Genomic DNA, 12172 nt, shown 5'->3' with positions numbered 1-12172 from the left:
TCAGTAGGTGAGACAGGCCTCCTCTTGAGGTGCGAGGGGAAAGTCTGGATTCCTCTCGAGTCGAAGCAGGGGAATTGGCCCTCATCTCGAGATGAGGTGTGGAACACGGGGCTCTTCTCAAGTTGTGTCGGGAAACTCTGGTTTCCTATGGAGTTGCGACGGCCATCTCTGGGAAATTCTTGAGTTGCATAAAGGGAGTCAAGCTTCCATTCAGGGTTCGAGAGGGAACTCAGGATTGCTCTTGAGGCACTACAGGGGAAAAGGCCTCATTTCACACTGAGGGAGGAATCTCGTGGTGTTTCTCGAGTTGAGTCGGAAAGCTTTGGGTTCCTCTGTATTTGCGACAGGGAACTCAGGCAACCACTCAGTTGCCTCAGGGAAGTCAGGCCTCTTTTTATGTTGTGAGGGGCAACTCGGGATTCCTTTTGAGTCGTTGCAGTGGAATAGGGCTCCAGCTCGAGTTGAGACTTGAAAGTCATGGCTCATCTCCAGTTGAGATAGGGATCTCGCTGATCCTACTGAGTTTCATCAGGGGAGTCAGGTTGCTTCTCATTTTGAGGCATGGGACTCTGCTTTCCTCTTGAGTTATGAAAGGAGTATCAGTCCCTGCTTTTGAGTTCAGGTGGGAAACTTGGGATTTTTTTAGGGGTGCAAGAGGGGAGTCAGACGTCTCTTCTTCCTGTGAGGGGAAACTCGGGAATCCATTAGAGTCGGTGCAGAGGAATCAGGCCTTATCTCATGTTGAGGTGTAACTTGGTGTCCTTTCAACTTGCAGCAGGAACCAGAGGGTTCCTCTCAAGTTTCAATAGGTAACACAGGCCTCCTCTTGAAGTGCGAGGGGAAAATGGGAATACCTCTCAAGTCAAAGCAGGGGAATTGTCCCTCATCTCTAAATGAGGTAGGAAACACAGGGTTCTTCTCGAGTTGTGGCAGGAAACTTGGGGTTCCTCTCCAGTTGCTACGGGTTTCTCGGGGAACCCTTTGAGTTGTGTACAGGGAGTCAAGCCTCCTTTCGAGTTTCTAGAGGGAACTCACAATTGCTCTCAGAGAGCTGCAGTGGAAAAGGGCCTCATCTTGCATTGAGGGCTGAATCTCGAGGTTTTTCTTGAGTTGCGGTGGGAAATTTGGGGTTTCTCTCTAGTTGCGATGGGGACCTCAGGGAACCTCTCATGTTGCCTCAGGGAAATTAAGTCTCCTTTCGAGGTGCAAGGGTGAGCGCAGGATTGCTTTCGGGTAACTGTAGGGGAATTGGGCCTCATCATGCATTGAGGGGGGAATCTCCTGGTGTGTTGAGGCAGGAAGCTATGGGTTCATTGGGAGTTGCAATGGGACACTCAGGGAACCTCTTGTGTTGTCTCAGGGAAGTCAAGTCTCCTTTCGAGTTGCAAGGGGCACTACGGGATTCCTCTCCAGTCACTGAAGGGGAATAGGGCTGCATCTCGATTTGAGGTGGGAAACTCAGGGTTCGCCTCCAGTGCAGCAGGAATCTAGGAGTTCCTATTAAATTTGAACAGGGGAGTCAGGCCTAGTCTCTTGTTGAAGAATGGAACTCCACTTTCTTCTCAAGTTGTAAAAGGGGTGTCAGGCATCCTGTTGAATTGAGGAGGGAACCTGGGCTTTTTCTAGAGGTGCAACAGGGGAGTCAGACCTCCTTTCATTTTATGAGGGGATACTCGGGGTTCCATTCAAGTCCATGCAGAGGAATCAGGGCTTCTCTCGAGCTGAAGAGGCACTCGGTGTCCTTTCAACTTGTGGCAGGATCTTCTGGGTTCTTCTCAAGTTTCAATAGGTTAGACAGGCATCCTCTTGAGGTGTGAAGGGAAAGCCGGATTCCTCTTGAGTTGAAGCAGGGGAATCACCCTCATCTCGAGATGAGAGTGGGAACATGGAGCTCTTCCCGAGTTGTGGTGTGAAACTCGGGGTTCCTCTCGAGTGACAATGTGTATCTCGGGGAAGCTCTTGAGTTGCCTAAATGGATTCAAGCTTCCCTTTGAATTTCAAAAGGAAACTCGGGGCTGCTTAAGAGGTGCTGCACAGGAAAAGAGCCTCACCTCTCATTGAAGTAGGAATCTCGTGACTTTTCTCGAGTTTCCACGGGAAGACTGGGGTTCCTCTCAAGTTCCAAAGGGACCTCAGGGAACCTCTTGTGTTGACTCAGGGAAGTAAAGTCTCCTTTTGAGTTGTGAGGGGGAGCACAGGATTGCTCTTGAGTCCCTGCAGGAGAATCGGGTCTCATCTCACATTGAAGGGTAACCTCGTGGTGTTTCTCGTGTTGCGGCGAGAAGCTATGGGTTCCTCTCGAGTTGCAAAGGGGACCTCAGGGAACCTCTCATGTTGCATCAGGAAAGCCAAGCCTCCTTTCGAATTTCAAGGGGGCACCTCTGGATTCCTCTCGAGTCACTGCACGGGTATAGGGCCTCATCTCCAGTTAAGGTGGGAAACTCAGGGTTCCTCTCCATTTGCAACAGGGAACTCGGGGTTCCTATCAAGTTACAACACGGGAGTCAGGCCTCATTTCATGTTGAAGCATGGAACTCCACTTTCCTCCCCAGTTGTAAAAGGGGTGTCAGGCCTCTGGTAGAATTGAGACGGGAACTTGGGCTTTTTCTAGAGGTGCAAGAGGGGAGTCAGATCTCCTTTCCTGTTGTAAGGGTATACTCGGGATTCCATTTCAGTCTGTGCAGGGGAATCAGGCCTTATCTCGAATTGAGGGGGAAGTCAGTGTCTTTCGACTTGTGGCATGAACTGCAGGGTTCCTCCTGAGTTTCAGTAGGTGAGATAGGCCTCCTCTTGAGGTGTGAGCAGAAAGTCAGGATTCCTCTCGAGTCAAAGCAGTGGAATCGGCCCTCATCTCGAGATGAGGTGGAGAACACGGGGCTCCTCTCTAGTTGTGGCGGGAAACTCAGAATCCCACTCAAGTGGTGGTGGATATTTGAGGCACCTCTTGAGTTGCATAAATGCAGTCAAGCCCTATTTTCGACTTTTGAGAGGGAATTCGGGATTGCTCTCGAGACACTGGAGGGGAAAAGAGCCTCTTCTCGCATTGAGGGGGGAATCTCCTGGTTTGGATGGAGATGCAGCAGGAAGCTTGGGGTTGCTCTCAAATTATGACAGGGACCTCAGGGAACCTCTCGTGTTGCCTAGGGAAGTTAAGTCTCCTTTGGCGTTGTGATAGGGAGTGCAGGATTACTCTCGAGTCACTTCAGGGGAATCGAGCCTCATCTCTCAATTAGGGGGTAATCTCGTGGTGTTTCTCAAGTTGCGGCAGGAATCTCTGGGTTCCTCTTGAGTTGTGACAAGGACCTCCACAACCTCTCATGTAGCTTCAGGAAAGTCAGGCCTCCTTTTGAGTTGAAAGGGACACATCAGGATTCCTCTAGAGTCCCTACAGGAGAATAGGGCCTCATGTAGAGTTGAGGCGGGAACCTCAGGGTACCTCTACAGTTGTGACAGGGATCTTGGGGTTCCTATCATGTTTCAACAGGGGAATCAGGCCTCTTCTCGTGTTGAGCCATGGAACTCCGTTTTCCTCTCAAGTTAAAAGGGGTGTCAGGCCTCCTGTCGAATTGAGGCAGGAACATGTGCTTTTTCTAGAAGTACAAAAGGGGAGTCAGACCTCCTTTCATGTTATAACTGGATACTCGGGGTTCCATTCAAGTCTGTGCAGGGGAATCAGGCCTTCTCTCGAGTTGAAGGGGAACTTGATGTCCTTTTGCCTTGCGGCAGGATCTGTGGTCTTCCTCTTGAGTTTCAATAGGTGAGCCAGGCTGCCTCTTTATGTGCCAAGGGAAAGCCGAGATTCCTCTTGAGTCGATGCAGGGGAATTGGCCCTCATCTCGAGATGAAGTGGGTAACAGGGACCCCTTCTTGAGTTGTGGGGTTCCTCTTGAGTGGTGCTGGGTATCTCAGGGATCCTTTTGAGTTGCATAAAGGGAGTCAAGCCTCCTTACACATTTGAGAGGGAACTTGATATTGTCCTCAAGGAGCTGCAGTGCAATAAGGCTTCATCTCTAGTTGAGGCTGAAATATCAGGGTTCCTCTCCAATTGTGACAGGGATCATGGGGTTCCTATCGAGTTTCAACAGGGGAGTCAGGCCTCATCTCATTTTGATGCATGGAACTGCACTTTCCTCTCAAGTTGTAAAAGAGGTGTAGGGCTCATGTCGAGTTCAGGGGGAATACTTGGGCTTTTTCTAGAGTTGAAACAGGGGAGTCAGACCACCCTTCGTGTTGTGAGGGTATATTCGAGTTCCAGTCAAGTCTGTACAGGGCAATCAGGCCTTATCTTGAGCTGAGGGGGAAAGTGGTGCCCTTTTGTTTGTGTCAGGAACTATGGCGTGCCTCTCTGGTTTCAATAGTTGAGAGATCCTCCTCTTAAGGTGCGAGGGGTAAGTCGGGATTCCTCTCTAGTCAAAGCAGGGGAAACGGCCCTCATCTCAAAATGAGGTGGGAAACACGGGGCTCTTCTTGAGTTGTGGCGGGAAACACAGGATTCCTCTTGAGTGGTGATGGGTATCTTGGGGAACATCTTGAGATGCATAAAGGGAGTCAAGTCTCCTTTGCAGTTTCGATAGGCAACTCGGGATGGCTCTCGAGGAGCTGCAGAGGAAAATGGCCTCATCTGGGGTTGATGGGGAAATCTTGTGGTTTTTCTCATGTTGTGGTAGGAAGTTTGGTGTTCCTCTTGAGTTGTGACAGGGACCTCAGGGAACCACACGTGTTGCCTCAGGAAAGTCAAGTCTCCTTTCGAGTTGTGAGGGGGAGCACAGGATTCCTCCTCAGTAACTGTAGGGGAATCAGGCCACATCTCGCATTGAGGGCAGAATCTCATGGTGTTTCTCGATTTGCGGCAGGAAGCTTTGGGTTCCTCTCGAATTGCGACAGAAACCTCAGGGAAGCTCTTGGGTTGATTCAGAGAAGTCAAGTCTCCTTTGGAGTTCCTAGGGTAGCTTTGGATTCCTCTCGAGTCACTGCAGGAAATCGGGCCTCATCTCGCATTGAGGGGGCAATCTCCTTGGTGTTTCTTGAGTTGCTGTGGGAAGCTTTGGGTTCCTTTCAAGTTACAACAGGGACCTCAGTGAACCTCTCATGTTGACCTCAGGGAAGTCAGGGCTCCTTTCGAGTTGTAAGTGACATCTGAGGATGCCTCTCATGTCGCTGCAAGGGAATAGGACCTCAGCTAGTGTTGAACCTAGTAACTTGGGGTTCCTCGCCAGTTGCAATGGGAATTGCAAGGTTCCTATCAAGTTTCAACAGGGGACTCAGGCGGCGTCTCATTTTGAGACATAGAACTCTGCTCTCCTCTAAAGTTGTGAAAGGAGTATCAGGTCTTCTGTCGAGTTCAGGCAGGAAACTTGGGCTTTTTCTAGAGGTGCAACAGGGGAGTCAGACCTCCCATCTTCCTGTGAGGGGATACTCAGGGACCCCTTAGAGTCTGTGCAGGGGAATTGGGGCTTATTTCATGTTGAAGCATAACTCAGTGTCCTTTCGACTTGGGGCAGGAACCGCAGGGTTCCTCTCGAGTTTCAATAGGTGAAATGGCCTCCTCTTGAGGTGTGAGGGGATAGTTGGGATTCCTCCTGTGTTGAAAAAGGGGAATCGAGCCTCATCAGGTGGTGAATACAGAACTTTTCTCGAGTTGTTTCAGGAAACTCGGGGTTCCTCTCCAGTTACACAGGGATCTCAGTGTTCCTATCTAGTTTCAACATGGGAGTTTAGCCTCGTCTCGTGTTGAGGCATGGAACTTCACTTTCCTCTTGACTTGTAAAATGGGTGTCAGGCATACTGTCGTTTTGAGGAGGGGAACTTGGGCCTTTTCTAGAGGTGGAACAGGGGAATCAGACCTCCCATTGTGTTGTTAGGGGATACTAGTCGTTCCATTTGAGATGGTGCAGGGGAATCAGGCCTTATCTCAAGTTGAGGGGGAACTCAGTGTCTGTTTGACTTGCAGCAGGAACTTCAGGGTTCCCTCGAGTTTCAATAGGTGAAACAGTCCTCTTCTTGTGTTGCAAAGAGAAAGCCGGGATTCCTCTTTAGTCGAAGCAGGGGAATTGCCCTTCATTTCGAGATAAGGTGGGTAAAATGGAGCCTATCCCTAGCTGTGGCATGAAACTCGAGGTTCCTCTCAAGTGGTGACGTGTATCTCATGTAACCTCTTGAGTTGCATAAAGGGAATCAAGCCTCCTTTTGAGTTTTGAAAGGAAACTCGGGATTGCTCTAGAGGCGCTGCACAGTAATAGGGCCTCATGTCATGTTGACAGGGGAATCTCACGGTTTTTCTCGAGTTGAGGCCAGAAGCCTGGGGTTCCTCTCGATTTGAGACTGGGGCCTCAGAGAACCTCTCGTGTTGACTCAGGGAAGTCAGCTCCTTTCGAGTTGCGAGGGGCAGTGCAGCATTGCTCTCAAGTCACTGAAGGGAATCTGGCCTCATCTCGCATTAATGGGGGAATCTCGTGGTGTTTCTCCAGTTGCAGTAGAAAGGTTTGGGTTCATCTCGAGTTATGACAGGGTCCCAGGGAACTTCTCCTGTTGCCTCAGTGAAATCAGGCCTCCTTTCCAGTTGTGAGGGGCACCTCAGGATTCCTCTCAAGTAGCTGAAGGGAAATAGGGCATCAACTTGATGTGAGGCGGGAAACTCAGGGTTTCACTCCAGTTGTGACAGGGATCTCGGGGTTCCTTTCGAGTTTCAAAGGGGCTTCAGGCCTCTGATTATTTTGTGGAATGGAACTCCACTTTCTTCTCGAGTTGTAAAAGGGGTGTCAGTTCTCCCGAGTTCAGGTGGGGAACTTTGGCTTTCTCTAGAGGTGCATTAGGGGAATCAGACCTCCCTTCGTGTTGTGAGGGGATACTCGTGGTTCCATTCATGTCGGTGCAGGAAAATCAGGCCTTATCTCGAGTTGAGGTGGAACTCACTATCCTTTCAAATTTCGGCAGGACTGTGGAGTTCCTCTAGAGCTTCAATAGGTGATACAGGCCTCCCCCTGAGGTGCAAGGGGAAAGTCGGGTTTCCTCTAGAGTCTAAGCATGGGAATCGGCCCTCATCTCAAGATGAGGTTGGGAACATAGGGCCCTTCGAGTTGTGGCGGGAAACACGGGGTTCCTCTCTATTTGTGACAGGTATCTCGGGGAAAATCTTGAGTTGAATTAAGAGTCAAGCCTCCTTTTGAATTTGGAGTGGGAACTCGTGATTGCTCTCAAGGCACTGTGGGGGAAAAGAACCTCATCTCACGTTTAGGGGGTAATCTCGTGTTTGTTTTTGCGAGTTGCAGTGACAAGATTGGGGTTCCTCTCGAGTTGCAACGGGGACCTCATGGAACTTTTCGTATTGCCTCAGGGAAGTCAGTCCTCTTTCAAAGCTACAAGGGGCACCTCAGAATTCCTCTCAATTCACTGCAGGGGAATAGGTTCTCATTTCCAGTTGAGGGGAGAACCTCGTGCTTTTTCTCGAGTTGTGGCATGAGTCTTGGAGTTCCTCTCGAGTTTTGGAGGGGACCTTAGGGAACCTCTTGTGTTGCCTCGGCAAAGTCAAGTCTCCTCCTCTCAAGGTGCGAGAGGGAGCCCGAATTACTCTCAATTTGAGGAAACTTGCCTCATCTCGCATTGAGGGGAGAATCTTGTAGTGTTTCTATTGTTCCAGCAGGAAGCTTTGGGATCATCTCGAGTTGCAACGGGACCTCAGAGAACCTCTCATGTTGCCCCAGGGAAATCAGGTCTCCATTCGATTTGCAAGGGGCACCTCGGAATTCCTCTTGAGTCACTGCAGAGTAATAAGGCCTCATCTTGAGCTGAGGCGGGAAACTCAGATTACCTCTGCAGTTCCGACTGGGATTTCAGGGTTCCTATCGAGTTTCAAAAGGGGAGTCAGTCTTCATCTCATATTGAGACATGATACCTCGTTTTCCTCTCAAGTTTTACAAGGAGTGTCAGGCCTTCTGTCGATTTGATGCAGGGAACGTGGGCTTTTTCTACTCTTGCAACAGGGGAGTCAGACCTCCCTTTGTGTTATGAGGAGATACTCAGGGTTCCATTCGAGTCGGTGCAGGGTCTTATCTCGAGTTAAGGGGGAACTGAGTGTCCTTTTGACTTGCTACAGGAATCATGGGGTTTCTTTCGAGTTCCAATAGGTGAGACGGGCCTCCTCTTGTGCTGCAAGGGGAAAGTCCAGAATCTTCTCAAGCCAAAGCAGAGGAACTGGCCCTCATCTCGAGATGAGGTGGAGAGCACTGGGGTCTTCTCAAGTTGCAGAAAAAAGTTAGGGGTTCCTCTAGATTTGTGAAGTATATATTGTGGAACCTCTGGAATTGCATATAAAATCAAGCCTCCTTTCTAGTTACAAGAGGGAACTCTGTATTGCTCTCGAAGCACTGTAGGGAAAAGTTGCCTCATCTCACGTTGTGGGGAAATCTCATCCTTTTTATCAGGGTGAGGCGGAAAGCTCAGTGTTCCTCTTGAGTTGAGACCGGGAACTCAGGGAACCTCTTGTATTGCCTCAGTTAAGTCAGGCTTCCTTTCAAGTTAAGAGGGGCACCTGAGATTCGTCTAGAGTCGCTGGAAGAGAATAAGGCCTCATCTTGAGTTGAGGTGGGAAACTCAGTGTTCCTATCCTGTTGGTGACAGAGATCTCAGGGTTCCTATTGAGCTTTAACAGGGAGCCAGGCCTCGTCTCATATTGAGGCATAGAAATCTGCTTTACTCTCGAGTTGTAAAAGGCGTGTCAGGACTCCTGTGGAATTGAGGTGGGGAACTCAGGCTTTTTCTAGAGGTGCAACAGGGGAGTCAGACCTCACTTCATGCTGTAAGGTTAATCTCAGGGTTCCATTAGAGTCAGTGCAAGGGAATCAGACCTTATCTCGAGTTTAGTGGGAACTCGGTGTCATTTCAACTTGTGGCTGGAATCTCAGGGTTCCTCTTGAGTTTTAATAGGGGAGTCAGGCCTGGTCTCCTGCTTAGGCATGGAACTCTGCGTTCCTCTCGAGTTGTAAAACAGGTGTCAGACCTCTGGTTGGGGACCTTGGATATCTTCTAGAGGTTCAATTGAGGAGTCAGACATCCCTTTGAGTTTTGAGGGGAAACTCGGGGTTCTGTTTAGTCGCTGCAGGGGAATCAGGCCTTTTCTCCAGTTGAGGGGGAATTTGGTGTCCTTTTGACTTGCGGCAGGAATTTCGAGGCTCCTCTTGAGTTTCAGCAGCTGATATAGGCATCCTATTTAGGTGCGAGGGAAAAGTCGGGATTCTACTCTAGTTAATGCAAGGGAATCAGCCCTCATCTCGAGATGAGGTGGTGAACACAGGGCTTTTCTCAAGTTGTGTCAGGAAACTCGGGGTTCCTCTCAAAGTACGATGGGTATCTCAGGGAACCTTTCAAGTTGCATAAATGGAGTCAAGCCTACTTTAAAGTTACAAGAGGGAACTCTGGATTGTGCTCGTGACACTGGAGGGGAAATGGCCACATCTCACATTGATGGGGGAATCTTGTGGTTTTTCTTGAGGGTTGTGGGAAGCTCCAGGTTCCTATCGTGTTGTGACGGGGACCTCAGGGAATCTCTCATGTTGCTAGATTGGAGTGAGGCTTCCTTTTGAGTTATAAGGGGTGCCTTGGGATTTCTTTCGAGTCCCTTCAGGGGAATAGGGCCTCATCTCGAGTTGAGGTGGAAAACTCAGTGTTCCTCTCCAGTTGCAACGGGAATCTCGGCGTTCCTATCGAGTTTCAGTAGGAGAGTCAGGTCTCGTCTTGTGTTGAGGCAAGCAAGGCCACTTTCCTCTCGAATTGTAAAAGGGTAGGCAGGACTCCTGATGAGTTGAGGCATGGAACTCAGCGTTTTTGGAGACGTGCAACAGGGGAGTAAGAGCTCCTGTCCTGATGTGAGGGAAACTTGGGGTTCTATTCAAGTTACTGCAGGCTAATTGGGCATCATCTTGAGTTGAGGTGGGAATCTCAGTTTTTCTCTCCAGTTGTGACGGGGATCTTGGGGTTCCTCTCAAGTTTCAATAGGTGAGACAATCCTCTGTTTAATATGTGACGAAAAAGTCAGGATTCCTCGTGAGTTGAAGCAAGGGTATATGTCCTCATCTCGACATGAGTTGCGGAACACGGGACTCTTCTTGAGTTGCAGCAGGAAATTCGGCATTCCTCTCGAGGAGAGACAGGTATCTTGTGGAAGCTCTGGAGCTGCATAAAGGGAGTCAAGCCTCCTTTTTAGTTTTGAGAGATAATTCGGGATAGCTCTAGAGGTGATACAGGGGAATTGGGCCTCATCTTGCATTGAGAGCAGAATCTCTTGGTGTTTCTCAAGTTGTGTCAGCAAATTGGGGTTCCTCTCGAGTTTTGACGGGGACCTCAGGGAACTTCTCATTTTGCCTCAGGTAAGTCAGGCCTCTTTTCAAGCTGCGAGGCGCACTTCGGGATTCCTCTCGAGTCGCTGCAGGGTAATAAGGCCTCATCTCACGTTGAGGCGGGAAACTCAGGTTACCTCTGCAGTTCCGACTGGGATCTCAGGGATCCTATCGAGTTTCAAAAGGGGAGTCAGTCTTCATCTCATATTGAGGCATGGAACTCGTTTTCCTCTCGAGTTTTACAAGGAGCGTCAGGCCTTCTGTCAATTTAAGGCAGGGAACATGGGCTTTTTCTACTGTTTCAACAGGGGAGTCAGAGCTCCCTTTGTGCTGTGATGGGATATTAGGTGTTCCTTTCAAGTCAGTGCAGGGGAATCAGGCCTTATCTCGAGTTGAGGGAGAACTTGGTGTCCTTTAGCCTTGGGGCAGGAACTCTAGATGAGGTGGGGAACATGGAGCTCTCCTCGAGTTGTGGCTGGAATCTCGGTGGCCCTTTCGAATTGGGATAGGTATCTCGGGGAACCTCTTGAGTTTCATAAAGGGAATCAGGACTCCTTTTGACTTTCAAGATGGAGCTTGGGAATGCTCTCATAGCGCTGTTGGGCAAAAAGGCCTGATCTCGTGTTATGTGGGGTATCTCATGTTTTTTCTTGAGTTGTGCCGGGAATCCTGGGGTTCCTCTCGCGTTGCAACTGGGACTTACATGAACCTCTTGTGTTGCCTCAGGGAAGTCAGGTCTCCTTTCGGGTTGCGAGGGGGAGCGTGGGGTCCTCTAGAGACTCTGCAGGGGAATCGGGCCTCATCTTGCATTGAGGGGGGAATCTCGTGGTGTTTCTCGAGTTCCACCGGGAAGTTTTGATTCCTCTTGAGTTGCGACGGGGACCTCAGGGAACCTTTAATGTTGCCTCAGGGAAGTCAGGCCTCTGTTTAAGTTTTGAGGGACACCTCAGGATTCCTCTAGAGTCACTGAACAGGAAATGGGTCTCATCTTGAGATGAGCTAGAGAACACAGGGTTCTTCTCGAGTTATGGCGGTAAAACTGGGGTTCCTCTCGAGTTGCAACGGGTATCTCTGGCAACCTCTGGATTTGCATAAAGGGAGTCAAGCGTCTTTTCAAGATTCGAGAGAGAACTCTAGATTGCTCTTGAGGCGCTGCAGGGCAGTCATGTCTCAGCTCGATCTGAGGTCGGGAGCCCGGGACTCTTCTCTCAGGGTTCTTCTTGAGTTGCAACGGGTGCCTCAGGGAACCTCTCATTTTACCTCTGGGAAGTCAGGCCCTTCTTTCGAGTTGGGAGGGGCACCTTGGGATTCCTCTCGAATCACTGCAGTGAAATAGGGCTTCATCTTGAGTTGAGGGTGGAAACTAAAGGTGCCTCTACAGTTGAGACAGGGATCTCTGGGTTCCTATCGAGTTTCCACAGGAGATTCAGGCCTTGTCTCATGTTCAGGCATGGATGTCTTCTTTCCTCCCGAGTTGTAAAATGGGTGTCAGGCCTCCTGTCAAGGTGAGACTTAAAATTTGGGCTTTTTCTAGAGATGCAACAGTTGAGTCAGACCTCCCTTCATGTTTTGAGGAGTAATTTGGGTTTCCACTAGAGTGGCTGCAGGGGAAAAGGCCTTATCTCGAGTTGAGGGGAAACTTATTGTCCTTTTGACTTGTGTCAAGAACCTCGGAGTTCCTCTCAAGTTGAAATAGGTGAGACAGGCCTCCATTTTAGGTGGGAGGGGAATGTTGGGATTCCTCTTGAGTTGAAGAATGGGAATCAGTCCTTATCTCAAAAAGAGTTTTGGAACATGGATCTCTTCTCGAGATGTGGCGAGAAACTCTGTGTTCCTCTCAA

Source organism: Bos indicus x Bos taurus, chromosome 19 (genome assembly GCF_003369695.1).
Source record: "Bos indicus x Bos taurus breed Angus x Brahman F1 hybrid chromosome 19, Bos_hybrid_MaternalHap_v2.0, whole genome shotgun sequence".
Classification (NCBI taxonomy): domain Eukaryota; kingdom Metazoa; phylum Chordata; class Mammalia; order Artiodactyla; family Bovidae; genus Bos; species Bos indicus x Bos taurus.
This window is presented reverse-complemented; position numbering follows the sequence as displayed.